The sequence below is a fragment of the Hibiscus syriacus genome, unplaced genomic scaffold, assembly GCF_006381635.1.
Source record: "Hibiscus syriacus cultivar Baekdansim isolate YM2019G1 unplaced genomic scaffold, ASM638163v2 tig00110013_pilon, whole genome shotgun sequence".
Classification (NCBI taxonomy): Eukaryota; Viridiplantae; Streptophyta; class Magnoliopsida; order Malvales; family Malvaceae; genus Hibiscus; species Hibiscus syriacus.
Window position 1 is genome coordinate 1,663,030 of NW_024062563.1, and position 17,629 is coordinate 1,680,658.

A 17,629-nucleotide genomic window follows, 5' to 3' on the forward strand; every position below is an offset into this window, starting at 1 on the left:
TATAATATTATAATTTAATTTAAAATATAAAAATTAAAGAATTACCTCTCAATAGGATACATCCATCGATAATGTACGGGTCCCCCAAGCATGACTTCACGAGGCAAGTATATAACCAAATGTACCATCACATCAAAAAACTTGGAGGAAAAATCTTTTCCAACTTGCACAAAATGATGGCACTATTCTTTTGTAAGTCTTCTACTTCGTTCTTCTTTAGCGTCTTACAACATAATCTTAAGAAAAAGTTTCCAAATTCATCTAGTGCTTGAAACACATCTTTCGAAACGAAATCCCTAATGGCAACTGGAATCAATCTTTGCAAAAGGATATGATAATCATGACTCTTCAACCCTGAAACCTTACCATCATTTACATTAATGCATTGTGAGATGTTCGACGCATATCTATCAGGAAACTTTACTGACTTCATAAAACAACAAAACTTTTTTCCTTTCCTCCTTTGACAGAGTGTAACATGCATGAGGCATCAAGTAAGAACCATCTTCCTTTTCTTTCAAATGTAATTCTTTCTTGATTTTCATGTCCTCAAGATCTAATCTTGCAATTACAATATCTTTTGTTTTCCCTTCAATGTTCAACATCGTTCCTAAAATGTTATCACAGATGTTCTTCTCAATATGAATGACATCTAGATTGTGTCGTAACTTCATTGTTTTCCAGTAAGCCAGCTCAAAGAATATGCTTGTCTTTGTCCAATTCAACTCTTCAGGGGTACGTTTCCTCTTCAATTTATTCGGATATTTCCCAAAGTCATTCTCTTTGAGACAATTTAATTGTTGTAACAACTCAATCCCAAATACATCTTTCCGCTTTGATCTATTTTCTATTTTACCATCAAACATTCTACTTTTTCTCCAAACATGATTATGAGGTAGAAAACGACGATGAAACATGTAACATATCTTATTTCTCAACTTTCGTGACAGCGCATCAACGTTACAAATGGGACACGCCAAATATCCTTTTGTACTCCAACCTGATAAATCCCCATAAGAAGGAAAATCATTTATAGTCCAAAGAACAGTTGCATGCAATTGAAAATGCTCATTCTTGTCAGCATCATAAGTCCACACTCCATTTTCCCATAAATCTTTTAGTTCATTTATCAATGGCCTTAAATAGACATCAATATCTTTTCCTGGAGAGTTTATTCCAGGAATAAGTAATGACATCATCATGAATGGATCTGTCATACATTTCCAAGGAGGAAGATTATACGGAATAACAATAATTGGCCATATACTATATGTACAACTCATATTCCCGAATGGATTGAATCCATCAGTTGCTAGGCTAAGCCTAACATTTCTCGAATCACTTGCAAACCATTCATTCTCTTTGTTGAAATCTTTCCAAGCATCTCCATCTGCCGGATGCCTTAATGCATCATCATCAACACACTTTTCTGCATGCCACTGCATATCTTGTGCTATGCTCTTTTTCATAAACAATCGTTGGAGTCTTGGTTTTAGCGGAAAATAACGTAGGACTTTCCATGGTATTTTCTTCTCAACAACCTTCCACCGTGACGTTCCACATTTCGGGCAACTTTGTCTATCTTTGAACTCCCCACAAAATAGAGCACAATAATATCTGCATGCATGAATTGGTATGTAACTAAGTCCTATTTCTCTCAGAACTTTAACTGCATCATAATAGGATGCTGGAATTGTACTATTTGGAAAAGCCTCTCTCAATAGTCCCAATATCATATTTATTGCTTTGTTACTCATTTGGCAATTAGCCTTGATATGTAACAATTTAACAATAAAAGACAATGTAGACATGCTTGAATATCCTGGTAATAAGACACGTTGTGCATCATTCAACACATTGTTAAAACTTTTACCTTCTTTTTCACCTTCACTGAAATTAAAACCTTGATTTGTTTGATCTTCATCTAATATGGGGAACAAATCTCCTAATAAATCATTTAATCCATCATCTAAGACTTAGCATCATGAGATATCCCCTCATTAAATGGATCACTCCTACCAATGAAATCAAATTGCTCACCATGATAAACCCATTTGGTATAACTTCCTGAAATACGTTTTAAAAGTAAATGATCTTCTGCCTCATTCTGAGTTCTAACACATACATTTATGCATTCCCGACGAGGACATCGAATTTTACATTCTGATCCCATATTGCTTTTAACAAATTTCATGAAAGATGAAACACCTACAACATAGTTCGCAGAATATTTGGACTCCATCATCCAACTTTTATCCATGGTGTTAAATTATCCTAGTACAAAATAATATATATATATATATATATATATATATAAGAGGTTAAGTAAAAGATCAAATAGTTAAATTAGAAAAAAAAAACATGAATTTAGAATTAAAACATGAGCAAAGTTAAAACAACATAATACAACTTCACAGTAACATAGATCACATGTGAAACAACCATTGCTTTGGACGGGAACATATTCTTAGCTAATGAGCCATATGAAACTCAATTCTCCTACTGGAAAAAGAAGGTTGGTCTCGCTTTACTTGTGGCTTTATCTGGGATGTCACTCGTAGATGTGAAATAATTTAAACTACTTGTTATTGGGTCATTACATATATACATCATAACCTTAATCCTAAAGTTTATCTAAACAAGTTACGTGGTTTGTGGGGTTAAGAGAGAACATTCTCATGATTTGCTTAGTTTTCATCATCACGAAGACTTTCAAATCTAAGTAACAAGAACAACTCTTTGCTAAAATGAGAATGAAAGGAAAAGGAACCAAAACAAATATTAATAACAAAATTTACTAAAGCAAAGATTAAAATTATTGATTGTACTAATGATTTGAAATTTTGAAGTGAATCTTTAATGAATATATCAAATCCAGGGTTCCAAGATAGAATTATTCACTTTGTCATTATGTGTGAAAACAGGGGTAGTGATACTAAAGACATCATTAAGGGGTAGCAGAATTGATGACATCAATTTGAATGATCAAATCATAAAATCAGTACTTACTTGAGAGATCACTTCAAATGATGAACTTGGTCTTCAACAAGATCACGCTCGTTCCTCAACAACCTTAGTTGCTGCATGAACGTACATGTATCGGTTGCAAGGAATTAAAATGCTATTATAAAACAGGAACGTGTAAGAGTTCTCATGCTTTAAAACTTCTACATGTTTTGGGCTGAATTATCCTTAAATCTTACCAAATAGATAGATGTACCATGAGATAATATAGATATGGACTAACGAATTCCTATCAAGTCAAAAACAGAATATCGTCTAAGTTATGCCACTTGTGTGATTACAACACATTCTTCTTAATGAATTAAAGTTTTACAAAAATTACCCCCAAACAGTCTCATATTTAAATTTTAAATTCCATGATAAACATCAAACATGTAAATCCACCTTTCGCTTATCTCTTGATTCCCAAAGCAATTCAACCTCCCTCTCAAGCTCTGGAACAACAAGCATTATCCTCCATCCTAATCATAGAAAAATTACAGAATTCAAAGCTCTTATGCATCAAGATAAACCAAATATTCAAGTAGATGCAGTTTTTGTATGCTTTATATCACAACATTATAGTAAGTAGAAAATAATTCAACATACTTGTTGATTAAAAAAGCTGATAAGCAAATAATTCAACAAATCCCGTTCTTGAACCTTTTTGCAGCAACACAAACCTAAAAAACCCCAATTGATGGCTCCACAAGAATAACACAGATTCTTGATAAGCATATAAACTGTTAGACATAACAAATATACATAGAAAGTAAGTTAATTATAAAAATCTTTAATATTCAATAAAAAAAGTTCTTTAAAATATATTAATAAATTATTTAATATACAGAAAGTAAGTTAATTATAGTTAGTAAATTAATATATAGTTGATTAAAATATATTAATAAATTATTTAATATATAGAAAGTAAGTTAATTAAAATATATTAATAAATTATTTAATATATAGAAAGTAAGTTAGTAAATTATTTAAAATATATTAATAAATTATTTAATTATTTAATATATAGTTGATAAATTATTATAAATTATGATGTATACATAGAAATCGGTGAAAATGACGTATATAGAAAGTAAGTTAATTATAGTTAGGGGTGAGTGCTTGATAGAGTCAAGTCAAAAAAATTTGACCTATTCGAGTTGATGAGTTATATTTTATAACTCAACTCACATTTAAGTTTTTTTTTTGAGTTATTCGAGTTATTATTGAGTTATATTTATAACTAAACTTGATTTTGAAATCTTTTAAGTTGAATTAAGTCTGTAAACTTATTAGTTGAGTTTTTTCTAGTCGAACCAATTTGAAAATATCAATTTTTGAGTCGAATTAAGTTCTATACACACCTAATTATAGCATGCGTTCGGACTATGAGTGTTAATAGATTCAAATCGTCCACTCTTTATTCAATAATTGTTGGATACAACATAAAAGTATATAACTTTTATTCAAATTGTGTGTTACTTATAAGCTTTCCCTAGCAACACGTACAATTGATTGTATTATTTTTTGGTACAATAAAGTTTAGGTCAGGGTGCCATCCTAGTCCAGGGCCAGGGCATACTTAAGATCCAATTGAGATTTACATAGGAATTTACATATTTTCCACCAAGAGTGACAGTGGTAGGATTCAAACTTGGCCTTATAAGCTCAAATTCATGAATCTCAACCACCTGTACCAACTCTCATTGGCTTCGATCATATTATTTTAAATTCTACATATTTTTAAATAATTTAAAAAATAATATAATAAGAAATAAATATAATTAATATAGTTATTTATAGTTGTTGAGTTAATCGAATGACGAAATTGGCCAAGAGGGGGGTGAATTGGCAATAAAAATTTTGTGGAAGCTTTTGCAGAAAATTGAAAGTAATTGCACAGCGATTTACAGTGGTTCGACTTTCTCAAACAAAGTCTACGTCCACTACCTTAGCTATCCACACTAAGGATTTTCCAACAAATTCACTAATTTGTTCTTTCTTTTGAGGCCAAAGAGATAACCTTACAATTCCCTCAAGAGTATACCCCAACTCTTGAGAACACTCTTTTCTCAAAGAGAAGATTACAAATTTGCAAACTTACAAGAAAACCTCACAAGGTAAGATGTTTGCACAATTCTAGAACAAAGAAAAGAACACTCAAAGATGAATACAATTGAGCACAAAAAGTGTTCTTGAAAGCAAAATGAATATTGAATGAAAATAGGCTTGAAATGCTCAAACTTGAGGTTTGATGCTTTCTCTTTGATTCTCTCTTGATTCTAGTTGCTTGATGTTTCTTGTTACTGATCAATGGCTTCTAAGCTTGCTTAAATACACCTTGGATCACTTCTGAACGTTGGGGATGATTAGAGAAGATATTATAGTCGTTTTAGTGTGAAAACATTTAATAAAACAGCTTGGAGTGTGGGGGGAATCGGTTCCCCATCATAGGGAATCGGTTCCCTAAGTGTAAAATTCAAATATTTCGACCGTTGAACAGGGGGGAATCGGTACCCCCTTGGGGGGATCGGTTCCCTCCGAGCATACTAAAATTCTCGGAACAAAAATGTTTAGGGGGAATCGATTCCTCCTATGGGGGAATCGGTTCCCTCCGAGCATTCTGGAAATCTCGGAGCCAAACCATTCAGGGGGGAATCGGTTCCTCCTATGGGGGGAATCGGTTCCCTCTGAGCAATCTGTAATTTTTGGCTTTGAATTGGTTCGAAATACTTTGTAAAATTATTTTGAAATTGTTTTATGATTAAAACTTAATTTTACACTTAAGTAAGGATTAAAAATGATTTTTGAAATATTTGGAGTAATGTTTTGATATTCGAATAGTTATATCGAATATACTTAGAAAATCATTTGGAAAATCTTAAAATCCATTTAACTTAATTTTTATATCGAAATATTAAAATGTTTCAACAATCTCCCCTTTTTGATATAACAAAACATTTTAGTAATTTTAAGATTTTTGAAATCAAGTTTTGAAATTACTCCCCCTTACTTTAACACTTCTTCAATTTATCATGTAAAACATTTAACACCTATTCTTCTCCCCCTTTTTGTTAAATCAAAAAGACATTGTAAAACAAGGTTTTGAAATCATTTAGCCAATTGATTTATTAATTATAAGCTTAAGCTGCTAAGATCACAATCAGAAGAGAGGTTAGCCATTAGTTTCATAAATCAATATTCATAAATAATGTGATATGGCAAAATTGGTCATGTTGCTAATGATGATGTAAATGATGCAAAAATGAATAAAACACCAAACATATAAGTTCACACCATTCATAAATCCAAAATCCAAATCCACAAGATCAAACAATTCAAAATGTTGAAACAATATTCATTTTGTTCAAAGTTTTAAAGCTAAACATAAATCAAGCATCCGGATCGGTAGGAGGAAAACGGGCTCGCATAGTAGCCATTTCATGAGTTAGTTCATTGATACGAGCGTTGGTTGATTCATTGTTTGCACGCATCTCCCGAAGAATCTCTAATTATTGAGCTCCCATTGTGGATAAATGAGACTCTATAGAGGAAAAGCGCGAGTCCATGGTAGCGTATCGGAAATCGAATGTCTCCATAAAGGATTGAAAATATGGAGGCATTTGATGCGTTTGTTGTGCTTGCTCCTCGGGGTGCTCTTCGGGCTGATCAGGCTCATCTTCGGCTTCATCGATATCTTGCATTAATTGCTCAAGCTCGGGATCTTCGTCAGCTTCGGGTGGAGCTTGTGAAGAACTAGCTCCCGGAGTAGAAGATCGAACCCATTCACCGGTTTCTTTGTTCTTTACCCATCCCGCTCTCGTTAAGGAAAGAAGATTTATTTGTTTCTTAAGAGGAAAAATGGCATCTAGACCGACTCTAAGCCCAGCTTTGGAAAACAGATTACTCAAAAAGCAACCATAAACTAGAGATGAACAAAGTTTCTTGTTAGGAACAAGATTTACGGTTTCAACAATTTCAGCAAAAATAATCTGAGGTAGGTTAATTTTAATACGGTTTTCGAAACAATGTAACCACCAAAGATCCAAAGCTCTAAGAGTAGAATAACGACCTCCGGATGGTCGAAACCACCAAGAAATCATTAGATAAAGAAAACGCTCATGTAGGTCTAAGACACTCGCACTATCTCTTCTTTTATAACGAGAACCTAAAATTTGTTTTTCATTCGAAATACCATCATTATCTAATCCAAATGTATTGGCTATATATGTGGGTCAATATATAAGAATTGTCCTAGGAGGTAGGAACGAATTCCTATGGTTTCGGTTTCATCTTGATTTTTAATACAAACGGCATTAGAGTAGAATATACGAACAAGTTGATGGTAAACGATGGGTTCAAGATCAAATAGTTTATCAAATTTCCATTCTTGTAAAATGGGAAGATATTTAAAATCGATAGCTATCATAGCTTGACGAGAAGGAATACGTTCTTCCCGGATTTTGTAAGAATCGAAATATTGATAATACCAATATCGGTGATTTCTAGACCCAGGATGATTGAAACACGAATTTTGGATAGTCAAGTTGGGATCAGGATTTGGAATAGGATTTTGAGGAATAGGAGGAGGATTTGGTTGATGACTAGAACGACTAGAAGACCTAGGACGTTTAGGATTGGACATGGTTTAGGAAATCGGAATAGAATTGATAACCTGCATTTTTAAAAAACAAATGTATGCAATTCAATTAATCCCAAAACTCAAATGAGTCTTCAATATTTCAAGATTCTCTAAATCAATCCTAAAGGGCAAAGTTTTTTAAAAACTTTTGAAAAATATGGTTTTGAGAAACAATATATGTATAGTTTTTCATAACAACAACATAATTTATCAAAACACAATAATTTGAAAAATAATTTTTTTTTTATTTCGAAAATTTAAAAAATTTGAAAATTTTTTATGTTTTTGATGAAATTAGTTGTAACATCTAGTTTCTAATCACTAAATAATCAATGCCCGATCACTATTTCAACCTAGAACTAATTAAAACTAATCCTATGTTCAAAAAACAATGAAATAGAGAGTTTAGAAAAATTACCTTGAAAGATGAAGATTGAGGGGATTTAGATGTTGTTTGCACGATTTTAATGATTCCAACAGGTTTAGAAGATGATGTTTGATTCGAATTCCGATTAATATCGTTGATTTGAGGCAAGAAAGGAGATTTGAGAGATTTAGAGGAAAGAAACGGCGAAGAGAGAAGAAGAGGGTTTTTGAGATTTGGGGGTTGTTCTGCCCGATTTTAGCAGAACCCCAGGGGGGTATCGATTCCCCTGTGGGGGGAATCGGTTCCCCTTCAAAGGGGGAATCGGTTCCCTCAAGGGGGGATCGATTCCCTCTGCACCAAAATGCTAAAGTCCGATTTTTAAGCACAAAATGCTAAATTAATCTTTTCTAGTGGTATTGGAAACTCATATATCAAAAATTAATTATGTTCAAACAATTAAATTAATCTTTAATCGATTTTTTAACATAAAATTAATTTTCACTAAGAATCACAAACTCCCCTAACTAATAGCAAGAATGCAATCAAAAATTATTATTATAAGCATTTTTCAAGATTTATTAAAAGTGCTAAAATTATTTTAAACACTAAGTGAAGATAGGTTGGTCAAACCTAATTCTCTCCTAAGTGTCCAAAATCTTTCCTTGTCTAAGGGTTTTGTAAAGATATCCGCTAATTGGTGCAAAGTATCAACAAATTCTAGAACTACATCTTCCTTAGTGACATGGTCTCTAATGAAGTGATGTCTTATTTCAATGTGCTTAGTTCTAGAGTGTTGGATGGGATTTTTAGTGAGACAAATAGCACTAGTATTGTCACACTTGATAGGAATGGTACCTACTTCAATTCCATAATCAAAAAGTTGTTGTTTCATCCATAAAACTTGTGCACAACAACTACCGGCTGAAATGTATTCCGCTTCAGTGGTAGATAATGCAACACAATTTTGTTTCTTTGAAAACCAAGAAATCAGCATATTTCCAAGGAATTGGCAAGTACCGGAGGTGCTTTTCCTATCTAATTTGCATCCTCCATAATCCGCATCAGAAAAAGCATGCAAGCTAAAACTAGAGTCTCTAGGATACCAAAGTCCTAAACTAGGAGTGTCCTTAAGGTATCTAAAGATTCTCTTAACAGCTAGTAAATGTGATTCTTTAGGACATGATTGAAACCTAGCACACAAGCAAACACTAAACATAATATCCGGTCTACTTGCGGTTAGATAAAGCAATGAGCCAATCATGGATCTATATAATTTAACATCCACACATTTACCTCCTTCATCTAAGTCAAGCTTTGTTGAAGAGCTCATTGGAGTGTTATGAGGTTTCCCATTTTCCAGTCCAAACTTCTTGAGCATATCTTTGACGTACTTAGCTTGATTAATGAAGATGCCATCTTTTCTTTGCTTGATTTGGAGTCCCAAGAAAAATGAGAGCTCCCCCATCATGCTCATCTCAAACTCACTTTACATTAGCTTAGAAAATTCTTGACAAAGAACATCATTAGTAGAACCAAATATTATATCATCAACATAAATTTGAACTACTAATAAATCTTTACCTTTTCTCTTTAAAAACAATGTAGTGTCTACCTTTCCTTTTAAAAAACCTTTTTCAATTAAAAAATTTGACAATCTTTCATACCAAGCTCTAGGAGCTTGTTTTAAACCATAAAGAGTTTTTGTCAATTTTAAAACATGATCCGGAAAATTTGAATCTTCAAAACCTGGAGGTTGTTCCACGTACACTTCTTCTTTTATAAAACCATTTAAAAATGCACTTTTAACATCCATTTGATATAATTTAAATTCATGAAAACATGCAAATGCTAATAACATTCTAATTGCTTCCATCCTAGCTACGGGAGCATATGTTTCATCGTAGTCTATGCCTTCTTCTTGAGTATAGCCTTGAGCAACAAGTCTAGCCTTGTTCCTCACTATATTACCACTTTCATCAAGTTTATTTCTAAAAACCCATCTAGTACCTACAGTAGATTTATTACTAGGCCTTTCAACTAATGTCCATACTTTACTTCTCTCAAATTGATTTAATTCTTCTTGCATAGCCATAATCCAATGTTCATCTTTTAATGCTTCTTTGATGTTCTTAGGCTCTATGCATGAAATAAATGCAACATAATTACAGATATTTCTAAGAGAAGATCGAGTAGTTACCCCTTTTGATGGATCACCTATAATTTCACCATCCTTGACATAGTTGTACTCTCTTGGAAAAGATACTTCCCTTTCTTTAATGGTTGGATTCTCGAGGGGATCATGAGTTTCCTCATCTTTTGTTTCTTCCTTTGATGATGATTCTCCAACGTCATGTCTAACGTCATTTGCTTGTACAATACCTACATCATCATTAACAGAAGAATCCTTCCTTGGAATGGGATTATCATCGAAAACAACATGTATAGACTCTTCTACAACTAAAGTTCTTTTATTAAATACACGATAAGCTTTAGAATTTAAGGAATAACCCAGAAAAATTCCTTCATCACTTTTAGCATCAAATTTACCAAGATTTTCTTTACCGTTGTTTAAAACAAAACATTTACATCCAAAAGGATGAAAATAACTAATGTTAGGCTTTTTATTTTTGAGAATTTCATATGGAGTTTTCTTTAAAATTGGCCTAATCATTACTCGATTTACAACATAACAATCGGTATTTGTGGCTTCCGCCCAAAAATATTTTGGCAAATTATTTTCACAAAGCATGGTTCTAGCCATTTCTTCTAAAGTTCGATTTTTCCTCTCAACAACTCCATTTTGTTAAGGGGTTCTAGGTGCTGAAAAATTGTGGCTAATACCATTAGAATTACAAAACTCAATAAATCCAAGATTTTCAAATTCTGTTCCATGATCACTTCTAACACTATTGATAGAGTAACCTTTTTCATTTTGGATTATTTTGAAAATGTGATGAAATTTTCTAATGCTTCATCTTTAGTACTTAAGAATAGAACCCAAGTGTATCTAGAATAGTCATCTACCAAGACAAATGCATATTGTTTTCCTCCAAGCTAGTAGTTCTAGTTGGCCCAAAAAGATCTAAATGGATCAATTGTAATACTCTACTAGTTGATACATCATTAATAGATTTAAAAGAAACTCGTTTTTGTTTTCCTTTAGCACAAGCATCACAGATTTTATCATTATCAAATTTAAGCTTAGGCAACCCTCGAACTAAATTACCTTGAATTAGCCGTTGCAAAACACTCATACTAGCATGTCCTAGTCTCATATGCCATAACCAACTATCATGTTCATCCTTAGCAACTAGGCATAAATTAGTCATATCAATAGAATCTAAATGCACCATGTAAATGTTTCCTATTCTATGACCAACAAGCATAATCCGATTAGATGCAATGTCAATGACTTTACAACCATTAATTTCAAATAAGACATTGAATCCTTTATCGCATAATTGACTAATACTCAATAGATTATGCTTTAATCCATTCACATATAAAACATTCTTAATTTGTATGGAAGAGGTATTACCTATTGTACCAATACCTTCAATGTGACCTTTTGAATTATCACCAAAAGTCACTTCTCCTCCATTTTTGACGTTAAGCTCTATGAACCGGCTTTTGTCTCCGGTCATGTGTCTGAGCATCCACTATCAAGGTACCATGAATTTGAATTTGTTTCCCGTGCCTTGTAGCAATGCTCCTTTCCCTACAAACATAGATTAATTTTTGATTTTTGGTACCCAAATTCTTTTGGGTCCATTCATTAGTTTCCAAAATCCTAGTTCCCTTAGGTATCCATTTGTGTAGGATATCTTATCTTTAGTAGTAATGAGTCCTTTAGGAACCCATATACTTCTAAAGATTTTACCATTTAAGGTTCGTTGAGGATATCTATGATTGTAGTTTCTAAAATCTTTTCTAACAAAGTTGGATTTTGAATTTTCTCCTTTTTCAAAACGTTTTGTTCCAACTTTATCAAAAGAAGTTTTAAGATCATCAATTTTCTTTTGATGATCATCATTGACCTTTGAAAGTAAATTTTGCAAATCTAAATTTTTCTTTTCAAACTCTTCTAGTTTGATTTGCAAATCTTTGATTTTACTTTCAAGATCATTGTTGGTTTTGGATATGAGTTTATTTTCATTTTTCAACTTTGAAACATCATTTTTATATTTTAAAAATAATTTCTCATAATCCAAAGCCAACCCATTATATTCCTCTAATAGCTCATCATAAGATAAATCATCAAAATCAGATGAGTTAGAGGTTACCTTAGAATCTTCCCCAAATGCCATTAAGCACAAGTTTGCTACTTCTTGTTCTTCTTCATCGGAACCTTCTTCATCGCTCCATGTAGCCACATGAGCCTTGTGCTTATTCTTTGATTGACCCTTTCTTCAATTGTGGGCAATCATATTTGACATGCCCTGGCTTTTTGCATTCATAGCAAATGATCGGGTCCTCTCTTTTGGTTCATCTTTGAGGCCTTCATTTCGTTTGAATTTTCTTCCTCGGTAAGGTCTCATCATTTTTCTGAACCGTTTGGCATGCCATCATCATCATCATTAGAATCACTCTCATCTTTTGTGGATTTGAGAGCAACTCCAATGTTTTCTTCTTCTCCTTCTCCTTTGGTGTCTCTTCAACTTTATCAAGGTCCACCTCATCTTCAAGCATCATCTCATGAGTGAGGAGTGAACCGATAAGTTCTTCAAGAGTTAAGGACTAGGTCCTTAGACTCGATGATTGTCGTCTTCTTTGATTGCCATGATTTTGGGAGGGAGTAGACTAACTTCCTCACAAGCTTTCATTTGAGATGATCTCTCCATATGATTTGAGACCATTGAAATCGTTGAAAATCTATCCGTCATAGCTTTGATGTCTTCATTTGGTTTCATCCTGAAATTTTCATAGCTATGCGTTAGAATACTAATTTTTGATTTCTTTACCTCATCGGTACCTTCATGTGTGACTTGAAGCTTGTCCCATATTTCTTTGGCGGTTGTACACGATGAAACTCTTCCGTATTCATCTGGTCCAAGAGCACAAAAGATAATATGGATGGCTTTGGAGTTGAGCTGGAACATTTTGTATCCTCACTTCCTCCACAACCTTGGATGAGTGATAGGCTTAATGTATCCTTCTTCTACGGATTCCATGCTCCCATGTCACTTGCTTGAATGAAGTACATCATTCTATTCTTCCAATAGGCATAGTTAGCTCCATTGAAGAAAGGAGGCTTGTTGACGGGCATCGAATCGAGACCGGAGTCGAAGTTTGAAGCGGAGGCCATTGATGACTTTAATAATCGATATAACTCTTCCCGAATCGACTCAAGAGGCGATAAAACCTTCAAATGAGTTAGGCTCTGATGCCAATTGTTGAGTTAATCGAATGACGAAATTGGCCAAGAGGGGGGTGAATTGGCAATAAAATTTTGTGGAAGCTTTTGCAGAAAATTGAAAGTAATTGCACAGCGATTACAGTGGTTCGACTTTCTCAAACAAAGTCTACGTCCACTACCTTAGCTATCCACACTAAGGATTTTCCAAAAAATTCACTAATTTGTTCTTTCTTTTGAGGCCAAAGAGATAACCTTACAATTCCCTCAAGAGTATACCCCAACTCTTGAGAACACCCTTTTCTCAAAGAGAAGATTACAAATTTGCAAACTTACAAGAAAACCTCACAAGGTAAGATGTTTGCACAATTCTAGAACAAAGAAAAGAACACTCAAAGATGAATACAATTGAGCACAAAAAGTGTTTCTTGAAAGCAAAATGAATATTGAATGAAAATAGGCTTGAAATGCTCAACTTGAGGTTTGATGCTTTCTCTTTGATTCTCTCTTGATTCTAGTTGCTTGATGTTTCTTGTTACTGATCAATGGCTTCTAGCTTGCTTAAATACACCTTGGATCACTTCTGAACGTTGGGGATGATTAGAGAAGATATTATAGCCGTTTTAGTGTGAAAACATTTAATAAAACAGCTTGGAGCGTGGGGGGAATCGGTTCCCATCATAGGGAATCGGTTCCCTAAGTGTAAAATTCAAATATTTCGACCGTTGAACAGGGGGAATCGGTACCCCCTTGGGGGGGATCGGTTCCTCCGAGCATACTGGAATTCTCGGAACAAAAATGTTTAGGGGGGAATCGGTTCCTCCTATGGGGGAATCGGTTCCCTCCGAGCATTCTGGAAATCTCGGAGCCAAACCATTCAGGGGGGAATCGGTTCCTCCTATGGGGGGAATCGGTTCCCTCTGAGCAATCTGTAATTTTTGGCTTTGAATTGGTTCGAAATACTTTGTAAAATTATTTTGAAATTGTTTTATGATTAAAACTTAATTTTACACTTAAGTAAGGATTAAAAATGATTTTTGAAATATTTGGAGTAATGTTTTGATATTCGAATAGTTATATCGAATATACTTAGAAAATCATTGGAAATCTTAAAATCTATTTAACTTAATTTGTTATATCGAAATATTAAAATGTTTCAACAATAGTATAATCAATTTAGGGTTTTAATAATCTTATACTTCATATAAGATACAATAAAATCATAAAATTATTTATTAATATATTTTAAAAAATTTACTAACTTACTTTCTATATATTAATAATTTATTAATATATTTTAATTAACTTACTTCTATATATTAAGTAATTTATTAATATATTTTAATCAACTATATATTAATTTACTAACTATAATTAACTTACTTTCTATATATTAAATAATTTATTAATATTTTAAAGAACTTTTTAGCAAAGAACTCTCTTCCCTCCTTTCATATAACCTTATTCTTCTCTGCGTTCCTCCATCCGGGACTGCGTTTAGGTAACAAGACTTTAACTTTGGCTTTGATTCTCACTTCTTTGTCTATTAAAAGTGATTTTATGTATGTTTGATCTGATTTTTTTATGAATTCATGAGTTCTCGTCGTTGGAGTTTTCTTTTTTGGCTAAAGTTGTGACTTAATTCACATGCTCTATACTTACTTGTATTCCCCGGACAAATACTATTTCACGCCTCACGAATTTATTCTTCCTTGTGAAAGCTGTTCCCTTGCCGAGAACTGAAGGTAAGTGTCAATAGCTTGGGGTAGGATATGAATGTGTTTGAATCTCATACCAGTGAATTAATTCAAACTTGGCTTAGATCATGCAAAATAAAACACATTCATGAACTTATATAATTCACTTTTGGTGGCCTTAATCACATGGAAATCATATTTCAAGCAAATATATGTAGTGGAATATCACGTGTAATTTATATAAATTCAATAGTATTGTTTCGATTAATTGGCTATAAAATATAATATTTATTTTATATTTTATTAAACACAAATGGTAGCAACATTATTCTGATCTCATTGCTAATATATATTACTTATAATATTTTTTTATATGTTTTAGGATGGCACCAGGCAACGTATTTCGTAAAAAGATTCGAACACAATAAAATGAAACTCAAGAAGTCTCCAATAAACTAAATCGAACCCAAGAATCTGAACCTCAACAAGTTACTGATGCTCCAAATCAAACACATGAAGAAATTGATCCAGATACAACAATTGAAAATTCAGGTAAACATTTATTTCCAATATTTATATAAATGAATGGCAAATGAGGATTGAGTAGTACCAATGATATAATTAAAAAATATAAAAAAATAAGAATATGTATATATACATATTATTTTATTTGTAGCAAAGTCTTTGATTTTAAAGTTGAATAATTTATTTATTTTATTATTATTCCAAAGTTAATATTTTTATTCTATAGATTCAGCCAATTTATCACATCAAAAGGTACGAGGACCAAGTCGAGGTAAGGGAGAAAATCTCATGAAAGGTAAGAATAAGTTGATAGTAGAGATACCAGAGGGAAAGGGTCGACCTATTGATGCAGTTCAATCAGCCAAATTATCTTCTGAAATTGGAATCATTTCACGACAATTCATATCAATACAACAAAATGGAAGGATATGAAGGATAATGATAAACTTCATGCCCTAGAGAGACTCAAAGTGAGTTATTTAGTTTAATACTTCTTTTTTTAATTTATGTACTTAATTTATCTAATTATATATTTTTTTAATGTTTTAGTCAAAGTTTGAGATGAAATTAGATGATGATTATGTGAAGAGCTGTCATGTCAATTATGTCAAAGTTATCAAGGAACCATAGACACAAGGTTCATTTGCACTTTAAGAAATTCCCAATGATGTTGTGGCACGCCAAAACAAACCAACACAATATAACTTGATACAAGAAAATTGGGAACAACTTTGTGATTTGTTTAGTGATCCTGAATATCATGTACGATTATTGTGTTTGATTTATGTCATAATTTTTTACTCTTTTTATTCTATAATAAATTATAAATTATGTTTATACATGTTTATAATTGAAGAGGAAGTGTGAAACTAATGCAAGAGTTAGAAGAAATGTCAAGTTAACTAATCAAGGATCTCGGGCTTTTGTCGCTAGCCGATATGCTATGGTAAGTTGGACACTTTTAATATTTATTATAAAGTTTATTTTTATTTTAAAGTATAATTTTATTTTGAAATCATATAGCGCAAGGTGATGAAGAACCAAATAGGATTGATTTCTTCAAGGCAGCTCATTATTCAAATGAAAAGGGATGGACAACATCTGAGGCACCAGCAAATATGTAAGACCTCACAAAATTAAGTATTAAATTGTAATTTTTCATCTAAGGATTATTTTATATATGAATGATTTTTTTAGGAGAAATGGTGGAGTTGCAATCAACTCCAGTTGAAGAAGGAGCAGAACCTAAGAATATTGATGATATAATGGATGAGGTACTTGGTACGAGACCAGGATACATTCTGGGGCTTGGATAGGACCAAAGCCTAAGAAAACAAATTCAATTACAGATACAATCGAGTTAAAAAGAGTTTGATGAATAAAGAAGATGAACTTAATAACTATAAGTCGAATTTTGAATTGATTCAAACTCAAATGGAAGCTATGAGATCTGTTTTGTTAGCTGTTGGAATTCAAGTGACATCACTTCAATTTTCAGGTAAACAATAGTTAATCTAATAAAAATTATTATATAATATTAATTGTAGTAACTAATGTTGATTATTTTAATTTGCAGCTTCGAATGATACCACGAACTCAACATCAACAGAATCACAACCGACCCAAGGTTTGAATTGAGATACTACAACGAAATATTCCACAAGTCATATTATTATCATATTATTTTATTTCTGTAAACATTTAAACATTTTTATATTTATAAAAATGAAATTATTATGTTTTTAGTGAAATATTTGTTTAAATCTATTATTTTGCATAAGTGAACTATTTTTTATTTAGATTTGTATAAATAATTTCATTTTAATATATATAGTCATTAAAAATGACAATTTTTAGTTTTGCCACTATTGGTGACATTATATATGGTGACGTTATGCATGATCATCATTAATAATATTATTAGGTAATGATATATTATGTCACTAAAAATGTGACAATATCTCTTTCGTCACATATAAGTTGATTTTAATGTATTATCCGTGACGATATAAATCATCAATAACGAAATTTTACATAATTTA

At 32.3% G+C, this 17,629-nt stretch overlaps 1 long non-coding RNA gene across 1 annotated transcript; it reads right to left on the reverse strand.

Moving 5' to 3' along the window:
- Positions 1 to 2,681: 2,681 nt before the first annotated feature.
- On the reverse strand, positions 2,682 to 3,534 carry LOC120212352. The gene is made up of 3 exons (XR_005524692.1): positions 3,409 to 3,534; positions 3,010 to 3,080; positions 2,682 to 2,718 (listed from the first exon to the last, which is right to left on the reverse strand). It is a non-coding gene; the product is annotated as an uncharacterized LOC120212352 (long non-coding RNA).
- Between the last annotated feature and the right edge of the window lie 14,095 nt (positions 3,535 to 17,629).